Source organism: Solanum verrucosum, unplaced genomic scaffold, assembly GCF_900185275.1.
Source record: "Solanum verrucosum unplaced genomic scaffold, falcon-dt-bn FXZP01000261.1, whole genome shotgun sequence".
Classification (NCBI taxonomy): domain Eukaryota; kingdom Viridiplantae; phylum Streptophyta; class Magnoliopsida; order Solanales; family Solanaceae; genus Solanum; species Solanum verrucosum.
The window spans coordinates 7,973,131-7,988,291 of record NW_026019969.1 but is presented as its reverse complement, the minus strand read 5'-3'; positions in this window follow the sequence as shown (position 1 = coordinate 7,988,291).

The following is a 15,161-nucleotide window of genomic DNA, read 5'->3' as shown; positions in this document are numbered from 1 at the left end:
ACTTATCCCATCCAACTTAATACTCCTTTGGTTCACTGTTACTTATCCAATATTTCAAAAATAAATATCATTTTTAGAATATCAAAAAAAAAAATCTCCATATTTTACCTCTAGCGTAATTTTTTTAATTCACAAATCATTTTTTCAAAATCTAATACTAAACATCTACTAATATAGATATTATGGCAAATCCTATATCAATAATTGTTTTAAGCTACATACAAATTCCAAAATGAACGGAAATAATAGTATTATTTTATTTCACTTGAGAAGTGGGATAAAATAATCAAATAATTATAAGCTCAAGAATATAATTTCAAGATAACTTTGTCTGCTAACCAAACAATCTCTAACCATTTTGTAAAAATCATTTGGCAAATATTTCATGTACTTACCAAAGAGATAAGAATTTTTAAACATACTTAAAAAAAAATGCTGCATGAGTTATTGTTAATAATTACAAAAAGTAGAACACATTTTTTTAGGAAAGAAAGTGTAAAGCGCGTCAAAACTCAAAAGGTTACCGTTTTAAACTTAAAACGAGTAGTTCTATAATCTCTCTCTATATATAAGTAATGGGAATGCAGAATATTAAGAACAAAACATAGCGAGAATGAAAAGTGATTTACTTGTTTCTTGATTAAAGGTTAGGAATTTATTTTGATAATCGAAGTTTGTTCAATTTCTTGATTTAATTGTTCGGTTTCTTGTTTCCAGGAAGACGGGAACATGAATTTATTTTGATAATCCAAGTTTTAAGCTGTTTCACATTCTGAAGTTCTTGTGTTGGAATTGCACTACTTGTTAACTTTACTTTATATATCAATTCCATTTACTTTTGCCCAATTTTGATGCCCTACTTTTACTAGTAACAAAAGAAAAAAAGGATTTATTTTCAAGATTTCACAATATTTGTTAATAATCTTTCTAGTTATGATCTTTCTTGAGTTGCATCTACTTTTACTAGTAACAAAACAAAACAAAAAAAACGGATTTATTTTCAAGATTTCAGAATATTTGTTAATAATGTTTGTATTTATGATCTTTCTTGAGTTGTATCTACTTTTGGATCATCTACTATTATTGCCTGCCATCAAGATTTATCATAAACTCTAGACTTAGCTTCCTTGTCAAGATTTATCCACTCAATCTGTTGGTTTTCTGTCACCAATTAGAGAAGTAACGTTAGTTATGTCTTGATAATCAGGTATTGACATAGCAAAATAAGTTAAATGTTTGTAAATTCAATAGCTTTCTTTTATGGTGTTTTCATGTAAAATCTGCTAACCATCCTTCAAATCTAATGTTATCATCGTATGCAGGTACGACAACTGTATTTGCTGTTTGTGTAGAGTTCATGGAGAATTAGTGAAGTCTTACTATACAAGTAGATTTGGGTATTATGGTCTGCTTTGCATTCTTATTCCTTCGTCATAGGGTAACCTCTTTGCCTTCTGATTGTCTTGCAGTTGGATATTCTCATATAAAATCAATATTGGGTCATCCTGCATCCTCTTAGATGGTTGACAAAAGCATCATGGCATATGATTTCACTGCCTACTCATGAGATGTTCCACACTTTATTACAAGCCATCAACACTTGTCACCTACTCTACAGTTTGCTTCCTTACGTACTTGTCAATACACACTAGATCCACTCGATTTGTTGGTATGGAGTCATGGCCTCACCAATTTTCTGATGCTACTTTTTTCAACACTGCCACTTCAGAAGACCGCTCAACTGATCATTATAACTATTAAAGAAGTAATGGTTAGTTATGTCTAGATAATTACAAGTCCCAGATGAATACCTTTCAAAGTTTTGGTATAGCTATATCAGAGTAAGTTATCTTAGCCTTCTCCCTTTATTTTCCTATTATTGCATTTTCTTTTTCACTTTCCATGGTTGATTGAGTTCACTCATGCATGTTTCTATTTTTCTATGTTGTTTTCTAGAACACCTGTGCTATAGCATTCAACAAAATTTGCTGTCAGAAAGATGGCAATTTTAGTATGTACAAAATGCTATGTTAATAAAGGCGCTCAAAAGTATGGAAACCATTGCTAGAAGTTATGAACCATTGGTGTAGCTCCCTTCTGTTCCCTTTCTTTTATTTACTTTTATCCTTTCATATTTGATTAAGCTTTTTCAGTTGTACACAATTCTATTAGTGTATGTTGTTTTTGTATAGGTCCTACAGAATTCAGAAAAGTTTGCTATAAAGAAGAAAACAAGTCTAGGATGTATACTGCTGGGTGATCCAAGTAGAAAATTCATCACAGAGACAAATAGTTGTTTTAGGTGCTTGGCTTTCCCAGAGAAAGTTTCCTTCTCCCTTCATTTTCCTTTTCTATTATTTACCTTTTCTTTTTCTGTTTTTTTTATTTTTTATCTTTCCATGGTTGATTCAGCTTCATACAATTGTGATTCTGTCAGCTGTTTCAGGTGTTTTTGCCCATGCCTGTTTCACAGGTGCTCCAAGTGGTACAACCATCGCTAGAAGCTACAGAAAGGTATTGCCATAAAAAAAAGAAGTTGAATAGTGGTTCAAGGTATTCTTTGCAGAACAAGTTGTAAGGCCTTCTTCCTTTATTTTCATTTTTCTTCTTTTTTTTTTTCTGTTTCCATGGTTTTTCATATTAATATATGTTGTTTGCATAGAACGCTGGTGCCAAAGAGTTGAGAAGATTTGCTGTCAAGAAAACAGATAGAGGATGTACTGAACTGCTAGTACGGACAGGTGCTCCATCGAAGCTAGGAACTGTAAGCAAGCTATTGGCATAGATATGTGAGATTATAGCCATTTCAGGTATGGCTTTGTCAGAGGAAGTTGTCTTAGTGTTTTCCCATCAGTTTCCTCTTAGTTTATTACTTCTTCTCTTTCCATGTCAGGTGTTTCCATTTGGATCGTTCAACCTCTCTATTGAATTTGAAGCAATTGTTTGGTGTTAAAATTTCAGTTTAACTTCACATGTTTTATTGATACCCTTTGGACTCTACTGACATCAACTTAAGGGGGATACTGTTCTTTGTGGTATTGATGTCTTAAAACTTTGTATGGAGATGTGCTTGTTCTATCCAATGTCATTCTCGATGTCATGGTCTCTGTTGGTTTGATGTGTGCTTAATTGTTACTTTGTAATTGGGTTATACAGTAACATTATGCTTGGTGCTGCAGTGTGGAAAAAGAGCCCTCTTCAGAACTTACTTTTTGGGCTTAGGTTTGCTCACATGTCTTCCATAACTAGCTAAACCTTTCATGGGCTTTTTAACTTTTCACCTCCCAAATTGCTGAAACGCTTTCTTTCTGCAGCATTTTGATAGACGTGGGCATTATGACTTGCTAATAAAAAAAATGATGAGGCAAAGGAACATATTCAAACTATTATCAAGGTATATTTGCTGATGTGTTCACCATTTATTTCTGTTACCTTTACTGCTCTTTTGTTCACTTGTAGATCTAGCGACATCTATGGGTGATTTATTAAGCGGATTTTCTGAAAAAGGGGTTTTAATGAGACAATGCTTCCAACTTTCAAGTGTTGGGAAAAATAAATGTATGTGCAGATAGTCTTCAATAACTTGTTACAAATAATGTACTAATCTGTTTTTTTCCTGGTAAAGAGAGTGCTTACTTTAATCCTCAAAAAAAGAGTGTGTTTACTTTGGTGAGTATGCAAATGAAGTACTATAGTTGGAATTGATAAATCACGTTCTTTTGGTCTTGTTTATTATGTGGCAGTTTATAGTGTTTCAGTGGACGAGTTCCACTTGAGCTTTGTATTGCTTTTCGGCGGTGGAGACTCCTTAGCAAGGAAGCTGGAGCTGCTTATGCTCTTTTTGATCTCTTCCATTGTTAAAGGTGAAGGTAAGAGCTGAATTATCAGAGGTATATGTCATTTTATATCACAGATTTTGCTTACACTTGGAATCAGTTTTTGTTTACTGTTCAAGGAATCTGTTGAAACTGATCAACTCAATTTAATCGATACAATAATTGTGTGTCTAAAAGAAGTTATATAGGGAATTTATATGAATTAACGAGCCTTTCCCCTTTTTATGAAACTAGGTTGTTTCCTTTCTATTACAACCAGTCAATTGTATGCTAAGTATCTTTGAGAAAATTGTATCTTTATTCACAATAATAAGTTTTCTGAAGCCAATGTGAAATCGAAACACATTGACGAGAAGCTAACTTTCCATGGCAGTCTGGTATGTCCTATCAATTGCATTTCCAGTTTGATTTTATGCTCTCTTTTTTTCTGCCGGAGTTCAATATGTTTCTGTATTTTTTTCATATTGCCTCTTCCGATGGGTTTATTAGCATTGTGAATTTCCAGGGTGACTGTCTTTTGCAATTTAAAGACGCGGACATGATTTTCTTGTAAAATCGTTTTAATATCAACGTTGTAAGTGGCTAATATCTCCTGACATGCATTCATATGTGAAATACTTGTGCAATCTATCGGTATATGTCATGCTTGGAGTTTGTCTTTAGATCACTTTGATAGAACCACAGTACATGTGAACTTTTCCTTTTGTTGATATCTGTATATTTGAATGAAAGATGCTTTAGTATATTTTTTCTACTTCCTTTGCCCCAATTTAGATGACGTAGTCAATGGTGTTTTGGATTTGGTCGCATTGTGATGGTAGATTGTCAGATCTCAGGTTGGTAGTGGTGACATTATCAATAGGTATCGATTGCTCATTGGTTGTATTAGGTGGTTGATTTGATGAGGGGGGAGGGGGGTCTGGTGGAGATTGGTGCTGACCTTGGAGGTTGTACAAAAGAACTACCATTAGCATAGTAGATCTTAGAGGGAAGGCAGGGAAAAATAGGTAGAGAGATATAGACGTTAAATTAAAATGTTGATTTCCTGATTCCTGCCTAAAATCAATTCATGGGAGCTTTTTAGCCCAATTCCTGCTTTGAAAATTTCTTAGTGTTTGACATCTTTGAAATTGCAGCTATCAAAGGGCTGATCCAAACTTTGTAATGTTGACACCGACCAAGGAGCACTTGGCAGAAGGAATAAACTGGAAAGTTGGGAAGAGACCACTGACTTGTCACTTCCAATCATGGTAATGCCGTAATGAGGGAATAACTAAAGAATGTAAATCGCATTACACCTTTTCATGATTTTGCAGCCATGCTGAGACGTAGCTAATTTAATACTATGTTCATTTCGAATTAGGTACCACTTGAAACTAATAACTCTTAAGAGTCTAGATTCAGTAAGTTTCACTGTCCTTTGTTTTATGGTGGTTTCATGTAAAAACTGCTAACATCCTTTGAATCTAATGTTATCATCATCTGCAGGTACATAAATTATATTTGCTATGTGTGCGGAGATCACAGAGAGATGGATGTAGCTTTTGGTATTATAATATGTTTTACATTCTTGTTCTGTCCTCATATGGTAACATCTTGGCCTTTTGGTCATCTTGCAGTTGAACATTCTCATCTATAACTAATATTGGAGCATCCTCCTTATTGTTTGACAATAGCATCTTTGTGTATGATGTCACTGCTTGATTATGAGATGTTCTGCCACTTCCATTGCAAGCCATCAACACTTATCTCAAATCTACATTTTGCTTCCTCACAATACTTGCCAGTACATACTGGATCCACCCAATCTGTTGGTATTCTGTCATGGCCTCACCAATTTTATTGTGTTACTTTATTCCCTACAACAACTTAAGAGGAGTAGACAGTTTAACAGATCATTATTGTAATACTAGACGTGATGGCTTATGATATCACCGCCTGCTTATGGGAAGCCATTAATACTTACCATGTATATCCTTACTCCTTGCCCTTATTGTACTTGTCTCTTCACTCACACATGTTTCTGCTTTTCTGTATTGTTCTCCTAGAACTCCTATGCTACAGAGTTTCGCAAAATTTGTTTTCAAGATAGGTGCTCCAAGGATGACAACCGTTGCTGAAAGTTATTGGCATAACGAACAAGATATATACCCCTTTCAAATATTGGCTTCGTAACGAAAAGTTATCCTAGCCTTTTCCTTAGCATCCCTTTTTAATTTATTTTACTTTTTTCTCTTTCCATGTTTGATTAAGCTATTTCACTCACTTATAATTGTATTGGTGTATGTTGTTTTCTTAGGAATAATGGTGCCAGAATTCAGCAAAAAATTGCTGTCAAGGAAAGAGAGAAAAAAACTTCAGCGTACAAACTGCGATGTTAAGAAACAGATCGCTACAAGTAGTACGTACAATCATGGCAAATTAAGATATATTGACTTTCCCGGAGAAAGTTATCTTATCCTTCTCCCTTCAATTTCCTTACTTCTATTTACCCTTTGTCTCATTGTTTACTTTTAGTCTTTCTGTGGTCAATTAAGCTTCACTTACAAGGGATTTTACTATCGTCTGTTGTTCCCCTGGAATTCATGTGCTAGTTCATATGTTCTAGTAGCAGTAACAACAAAAAGACTCATATTTTGTGTAAGGATCGATTTGATGTGATCGCATCGTTACTTTAATAGTTTCTTCTCATTTTGTCTTTATTTATTATTTAATAATTTTATTTTATCATTTACCATATCTTTTAATAGTAACTCTACCTTATACCTTAGTTTTTTTTTAAGATTTATCATTCAAATTATGGATGTGTGACATTATGTAACGACGGAGAACAATATAGTATATCCAAACTTTGTATTCATTAAGACAATACGTTATGATACAACACATTATGAGGTAATTTATATTTTGATTTTGTAAATTGACAAATAATATTAATTTGAGACATATTTTTAATACCGTGAACAAGTAATATGAGATGAAGACGGTGTGAAAAGGACAGTGAAACAGAAAATACACCATAAGATTCCTCAAATAGATGTTTGATGTCCCTACAAATGGACCTATTCTGTTGCTGATGTTGAATTTGGGTGAGGAATGAGTGACTCTAATTTATTCTTTCAGAAAATGTCACAATCAATTTGCTCACATCACATTAATTTGAGTAGTTTTACGTTAATAAATACTGATTTCAAATGCACCATTTTATTCCTCCATCATTTTCTGTATAGTTATTTGCACACTTCCAAGAAATTAGGGATCATAAAAAAAATTGTCTTTTGGCAACTAATTGTAGGATATCTTTAGGTCATGGAAGGGCCACGCCATTGTTTTTTTTATGGTTTTATTTTATTATTTCACAATTTGAAAATTATATGAGGTGAAAATTTTCAATGACTTTTGCCCCTCTGTATGGGTTAAGTAGATGCATAAAAGTGAGAAATCTTAAATATTTTGGAACAAGTATAAGATAATTCACACATAATATTACAGAAAAGAAATAAATATAAAGTATAGTGTAAGTGTGTTTATTTTCATACATTTAACATAACTTTAATTTAAGACCACATTGAAAAGTGTTTTTTTATTTTCTTAAACTTCTTCTTAGACCATTCTTTTTTAACGTGTTTAGATGAAATATTTGTTTACTGGAGATTAATAATAATGTAATTGACTTATTTAAATGTTTTTAAGTACTTCTGTAATTTTGGATATTAAAGCGATCTAGAAATTATGAAATCTCAATCTTACCCTGGATTAGACCTTAATTTAAGACTTTCCTTTATTTTGACTTTTTTATTTTACAAAGAGAAGTACTTTTATTCAGTCTTGTCAATCCTGATGGATAGTAGAGGCCCAACCAACCAAAGTTAGAAGAGGCTCCACCCATTTTTTGACATGTGGATCGTGGGGCCCAAACTATTAGTTAAGGCTGAAATATGAAATCAAAAGGAGAGAGAATGTAAAGTTTAAGGGTGTGTTTGGTATGAAGGAAAATGTTTTCCTAGGAAATGTTTTCCAGGAAAACAAGTTGATTTTTGACTTCTTTTCTCATGTTTGGTTGGTGAGTAGAAAATATTTTCCGGAAAAGATTTTTAGTGTTTGATTTATGAATGAAAAATATTTTTGAGAAATATCTTTTATTTTTACTAGAGTAGAAAATAATTTTTGAAATTGAAAATAGTTTTTAAAAACAAAGTTAAATTTTTTTTGGGGAGTGGGGGTGGTAGGGGGTGGGTGAAGGAGGGGGTTGAGGGTAGGGGTGAAAAATTGAAATTTTGAAGTTGAAAATATTTTTGAAAAACAAACTTAAAATTTTTTTTTGGGGTGGGGGTGGGGGTGGGGGGGCTGGTAGGGGGTGGGTGGTTGGGGGTTGAGGGTAGGGGTGAAAAAATGAAATTTTGAAATTGAAAATATTTTTTAAAAACAAACTTGAAATTTTTTATTTTTTTTTGGGGAGGGAGGTGGGGGCTGGTAGGGGTGGGTGGGTGGGGGTTATAGGGGTGAAAAAATGAAATTTTGAAATTAAAAATATTTTTTTAAAAACAAACTTAAATTTTTTGTGGGGGGGGGGGGGCTGGTGGGGGTGGGTGGGTGGGGGTTGGGTAGGAGGGGGGTGGGGGGGGTCAAGGGTAGGATGAAAAAATGAAATTTTGAAGTTGAGATTATTTTTCAAAAACAAACTTAAATTGATTTTTCAACAAAAAAATAATTGTAATTTGAAGTTGGAAGAGAGTTTTGGAAAATGTTTCCTTAAGTTTAAAAGGGAAGTCATTTTCCTTAAATTTGAGGAAAATGAGTTGATTTGGAAAACATTTTCCAAAACATTTAGCCCAACCAAACATAAGAAAATTGGAAAACATTTTCCGAAAAATATTTTCCTTCATACCAAACACACCTTAAGTGGAAATTGCAAAACAATTGTGGGGTCAATTTAATACTGTGCTAACAATTTTTTTTGACTGCCCATATCTTTTCTATCAACTATATATATACTAGATATGGGACCCCGTGCCAGCACGGGGCCCAATATATGCTACTGTTTCTGTTTTAATTTATGTGGTACATATGAAATTTGAAGTTAATCAATTTTTTAGTATGTTTTTATATATTTTAAGTTGCTAATTATTTGTATTTAGAGTATGTTTTACGTAAATATATTAGAAATCACAATAATTAACAAGTTAATATAAAAAAAAACTTATAAAAAATTCATTGACTTTTGAAATTTCATTTGTATCACATAAATTAGGACCAAGTAATATATATGAAAATTACATAAAACGTACTATAACTCATAATAATTAACAACTTAAAATATCTATATATATATCTATATTTCTCCCAATTTATGCGGTATAGATGAAATTTTGAAAGTTAACAAAAACTTTTATATGTTTTGAAATATTTTAAGCTATTAATTATTATGATTTATAATACTTTTTACATAAAAAAATTATTTATATAAAGTATAAAAGAAAAAATTTAGAAAAAGGAAACATAAATGTCAGCAGGATTCCAATCTATGTTAATTCTATGTTTTAATTATTGTAATACCGATTGAATTTGAAGAGCCAACTAAAAATTTTTAAAGGATTTTTTTTATAAATTTTAAGTTGTTAATTATTATAATTTATAATATTTTTATTAATTTTAAACCAATATATGTTTTTCTCTGTCTCAATTACATGAGACATATGAAATTCGGAGAGTCAACTAAAATTTTAAAATATGTTAAGTTGTTAATTATTATACCTTATAGTACTATTACGTGATTTTCAAATAAAATATATATTTTTAAATTTCAATTTATATGTCATTGATATAATTACATATATTAAGTAATGAAGAATTAATGTGTAAATTATGTGACACCTATGAATTTTGGAGTGTAAATCAAATTAGTTATATGATTTTAAAAAAAAACGGTTAATTATTACAATTTATAATACTTTTTATATATTTTTTAAATGATATATATATATATCTTTATGATATTGATATTAGTATTATAATAAATTAAATTTTATTATTTTAAATTTATGATCTCAATTGTCAGTCTATGCCACATTATAAAATGTTCCAAAGTAGATATCAGATTTACAAAAATGTCGATGTCAGCTAAAGTAATAAAATAACATCTAAGGGCATGAACCTATATATGTATATATAAAGCTGAATATTGACAATTTGATGTGGCATCTCTCTATGACCAGTATTTGTATTCATCTTTTTTTTCCTTTTTTTTACATTTTATCTTTGTTTTGTATTTTTTATTTGTATTTAAAAAAATATATTTATGTCATACCCGATTAATTATGCCCTTTATAACATCAATTACACCAATATAGATTTAAGTAAATGAAAATGGAAGATGAAAAGATAAAAACTATTCATTTTTTATAATTGTTTATAATTATTTAGCCTATAAAATAAAAACAAAATAGTTGAGCATTTGTAACAAATAAGAACAAATTTCTTCACTTTGGCTCTTCTTCTTCTGACGATAATGATCAATATATGGTATCAACTTTTGTCGCTAAGATATCCACCAAATTTCTAGGTCATGTGACTTTTTTAACAAAAGAGAAAGAGAGAATATCTCATTATTCTTGTAAAGAAAAAGATTATGTAACAAAAAAAAAATTTCAAAATAAAAGACTTTTTGAAAAAATGTTTATTCCTCCTACAAGGAGAGAAAATTCATTGTGATTGAGAAATTTATAAGAAGCCTGATTAGTGTTTCAAAGGGTAAGAAAAATTATTTGGAGAAAAAATCATTCTATTTATGGAATTCATATCAAATTAGGAGGAGAACAAGCAAAAATTTATTTTGTGATTTGAAAAGAGAGAAAATTATATATTATTTCTTTCAACCTCATTGTTCTTCTAATTTCTTTCTTCTTTTATTTTGTCTTGATTTTTTGTATCTTTAATTAAAGTTTTTTTTTCTTATTTATCTTTAATTAAAGTTTATATATATTTTCTTAAAAAAGAATTTAAAAAGATGATCATATTTAGTTCCTTTCCTCATCAATGCTATTAATCTCATAATTAGTGTTATTTATATTATTTTCTTAATTAATTTTTTTTATTTCATTTAATTATTTATTTGAAGAAATTAGTTATTATAACTTTATAAGAATTACACATGTATTTTTACATAATTGATTTGTTATTTTTAAAATTTTTGGATCATTCTTCATCTTAAAGTTTCTATCTATATGTAATAATAAAGCTAAAATAGAAAATGTGGGGTGACACCTTCTTAGCAATAGATACTTATTTATTTTGATCAATGTTTCTGACATTTTTTGTTATTTTTTCCTTAAAATAATTGTTCCCTCGATTTTTAGTTTTAGTTTTATTTTTTTAGCATTTTCTAATTTTAAAAGACTGAAAAATTTATATTGAAAATTTACAAAATATAAAAAATGATTTATTTAACTCCTATCATCATGAATATTATTATTAATTTGTTTTACTTCTTTTCTTAATCTTCATTTCATCATTAATGTAATTTATATCATTTTCTTAGATATATATATATATATATATATATATATATATATATATATATATATTTGTGACATTTCTTAGAAGTTAGGGTTACTATTTATTTAATTTTTAAATTTTTTGAATTCTTTTGTCATACTAAATACAACATGTTTTATTATAATTACATTTAATATATTAATCAATATGTTGTATGAATGAAAAGAAAATTATCATTTCACAAAAACAAAGGTTAAAATATAATTTATTATGATTAAGGAAAGATAAAATTATTATTCCAATATCCATAACCATATATAATACATTAAAAATTAATTGAAAAGCTGTAAATGGAAAAGGAATCACCATTTAAGGAATCATTATTTTTAAATTTTTGGATCATTTCTTCTTGTAAAAGTTTCTATTCATACGTAACAACAAAGTTAAAATAGAAAATGTAGTGACACCATTCTTACTAATAGATAGTTATTTATTTTTATTAATATTTTTTGACAATTTTGGTTATATTTTTCTTTAAAATAATTATTGCCTCGATTTTTTTTTTAACATTTATTTTTAATTTTAAAAGATTGGAAATTTTATGTTAAAAATTTTAATAATAGAAAAAATGATTTATTTAACTTTTATCATCATCAATACTACTAATGTTTTTGACTAATCTTCATCTCATCATTAATGTTATTTATATAATTTTGTTTAATCACTTATTTTTTCTTGTTTAACTCTTTTATATATATAAAGTTGGATATGTAAATGATGATGTGACATTTCTTAGAAGTTAAGATTACTATTTATCTAATTTCTCCAATTTTTGAGTTCTTTTGTCATACTAAATACAATATGTTTTATTATAATTACATTCAATATAGTAAACAACATGTTCTAGGAATTAAAACAAAATTATCATTTCAGAAAAATAAATGTTAAATTATAATTTTATTATGATTAAGGAAAAATAAAGATAGTATTTCAATATCCCATAACCACATTCAATACATTAGAAATTAATTGGATATAACTGTAAATGGAAAATGAATCACGATTTAAGGAAAATAAATGTTTGCAATACCATAATAATTAAGGAGAGAGTAAGATATTATTTTAATATCCTAATTCGGAACTTTTAATCTACTACTCAATTAAAAATAAAATGCATTTAATAACATCAAAAAGTTATTAGTTTAATATTTTTTCTCATTGGACTAATTCAATTCAATCAAACTTAATTTTAAAGATAAAATAACAGCTTCATTTTAATTGTTGTCAATATATTTCAAAAAATTATCGTGAAAAGGCTTTTCTTGCACCTTATTTTAATTTTCATATACTATTATTATTTTTTCTGTCATTTTTCAATGAATTTTTATTTCGATTTAAAATTTAATGTTTATTCTTAAAACTCTGATAGTACAAATTAAGGTGGAGTAGAATATAATAAATGATGATTCTTCTACTAAATAAGAAGATATAACGAAATTGAAAGGGTGAAGGTTTTTTTTTTGTAAATGGATAGGAAATTCTATTAAGGTATCATTACGTCATTATTCAATATATTTTTAATATAAATTTCATTTGTTGATGCATTTGTTTAGTACTCCCTCTGTCCCTAATTACTTGTTTATTTTTCCTTTTATAGTTGTCTCTAATTACTTGTCCATTTTGACAAATCAAGAAATAATATTTTTTTACCTATTATACCCTCAATTAAATGACTAATTACTTTGAAAATTGCAGAACTTTTCATCTACTTCATAATTAATAGGGGTAAAATGATAAACTCACTATGTCATTAATTGATTTCTTAATAAATGTGTAAATTCAAAAGTGGACAAGTAATTAGGGACAGAGGGAGTATTACAGTCTTATTTGACATTATGAGATATTTCTTAGACATTTAAGGAGAATGGTAGACCGAAATATATATTATATATTAAAGGATGAACTTCATGCAATGGAAGAATTTGTTATTAGCAAATATATTTTAACTTATTTGATAAAAAATATATTCTTCCTCATTTAATAGATGTAAAATTTGTGAAGCTTTATTTTTTTTCACAATCTTCATATTATTAAGACAAATAATAATATTACGATTAAACAACAAAGTAAATATAAAATTAATCAAAAATATTTAATTTAAATGATCGCGCGAAGTGCGGCCAAGTTCTCTTATTTAAAACAAAAAAGTAAAATTTAAATGGGTCTACTATAGAATTCCTAGAAATCCAACTTGAAAAATTATGTTAAAAATGGAAAATAAAAAGTGAAATAAATTTAATTGAGAGTTATCCTTCGTCTGTCCCATTTTATGTGAGACTTTTTATTTTTTGAGAATCAAATAGTTTAAGTTTAACCATAAATTTGCGTATGATATCTTCATTTTTTTTTTAAATTTGGAGAAATTAGATAAATAGTAATCTTAGCTTCTAAGAAATGTGACATCATCATTTACATATCCAACTTTTATATAGATAAAAGAGTTAAAAAAGAAAAAATAAGTGATTTAAGAAAATTATATAAATAACATTAATGATAAGATGAAGATTAAGAAAAAACGTCAAATAAATTAGTAGTATTGATGATGATAAAAGTTAAATAAATCATTTTTTCTATTATTTAAATTTTTAACATAAAATTTCCAATGTTTTAAAATTAAAAATAAATGTTAAAAATTAAAAAAAAAATGGAGGCAATAATTATTTTATTAAAGAAAAATATGTGTAGAAAAAGTAGAAGTAGATGAAGTTACTTTAGTTCATCTTTTTGGTGGGCCTCAATGTACAATTTCTATAGCTTTTAGTCCAACTCTTTAGTGCAATGTTGGTCGTCCAAACTCCCATTTCTAAATAAGAGTAAAATAAAATATAAAAGAGTTAAAAAAGAAAAAATAAGTGATTTAAGAAAATTATATAAATAACATTAATGATGAGATGAAGATTAAGAAAAAATGTCAAATAAATTAGTAGTATTGATGATGATAAAAGTTAAATAAATCATTTTTTATATTATTTAAATTTTTAACATAAAATTTCCAATCTTTTAAAATAAAAAATAAATGTTAAAAATAAAAATAAAAATCGAGGCAATAATTATTTTAAAGAAAAATATAACCAAAATTGTCAGAAAATTAATTCTTCATGTGGGTTGTTGTATATGTAGAAAGGCACGTGTACAATTAATGAGGCACAATTAATTTTATAGTACAATTTGAAATGCTTTGTGTACAACATGGTAGTGCTGTGTTCGTGCTTTAAAGTGCTAACTCTAATAAGGAGCCAAATGAGTAATAATAATAATTCTAATAAGGAGTAATGAGTAATAATAATAATTGCAATGTTAATCCTTCTAGGTAATGAGTAATAATAATAATTGCAATGTTAGTCTTTGGTGTTAGTCCTTCTTTTAATGTACAATTCTTTTTGCACGTTGTACAACTAATTAATGCAGTCAAAAGTTAATGTACAAAATTGTATGCATGTTGTACAAGAGTATTAATGCAGTGTTGGTCCTTTCCAACTCTCACTTCTAAATAAGGATAATATCTCAATAAATATACTATTCTGGACAAGAAATAGTTACAACACTCTAAAACCCAATCACTAATTTTTCGAACTTGTTACGTGTTGTTGTTACTGTTTTCTTTGACACATATGGTTATATTTTCATTTTTATAATTTTATTTGTGTTGAAACTTGAATCTTATAAAATATATAATACATTTATCTTCACAGTGTATGGGTAAAGTCGCATAAAGGGGCAAGGCTAGCAAGGTAGGCCTTGAAAATATATTTTCATCTCACTCATATAGTC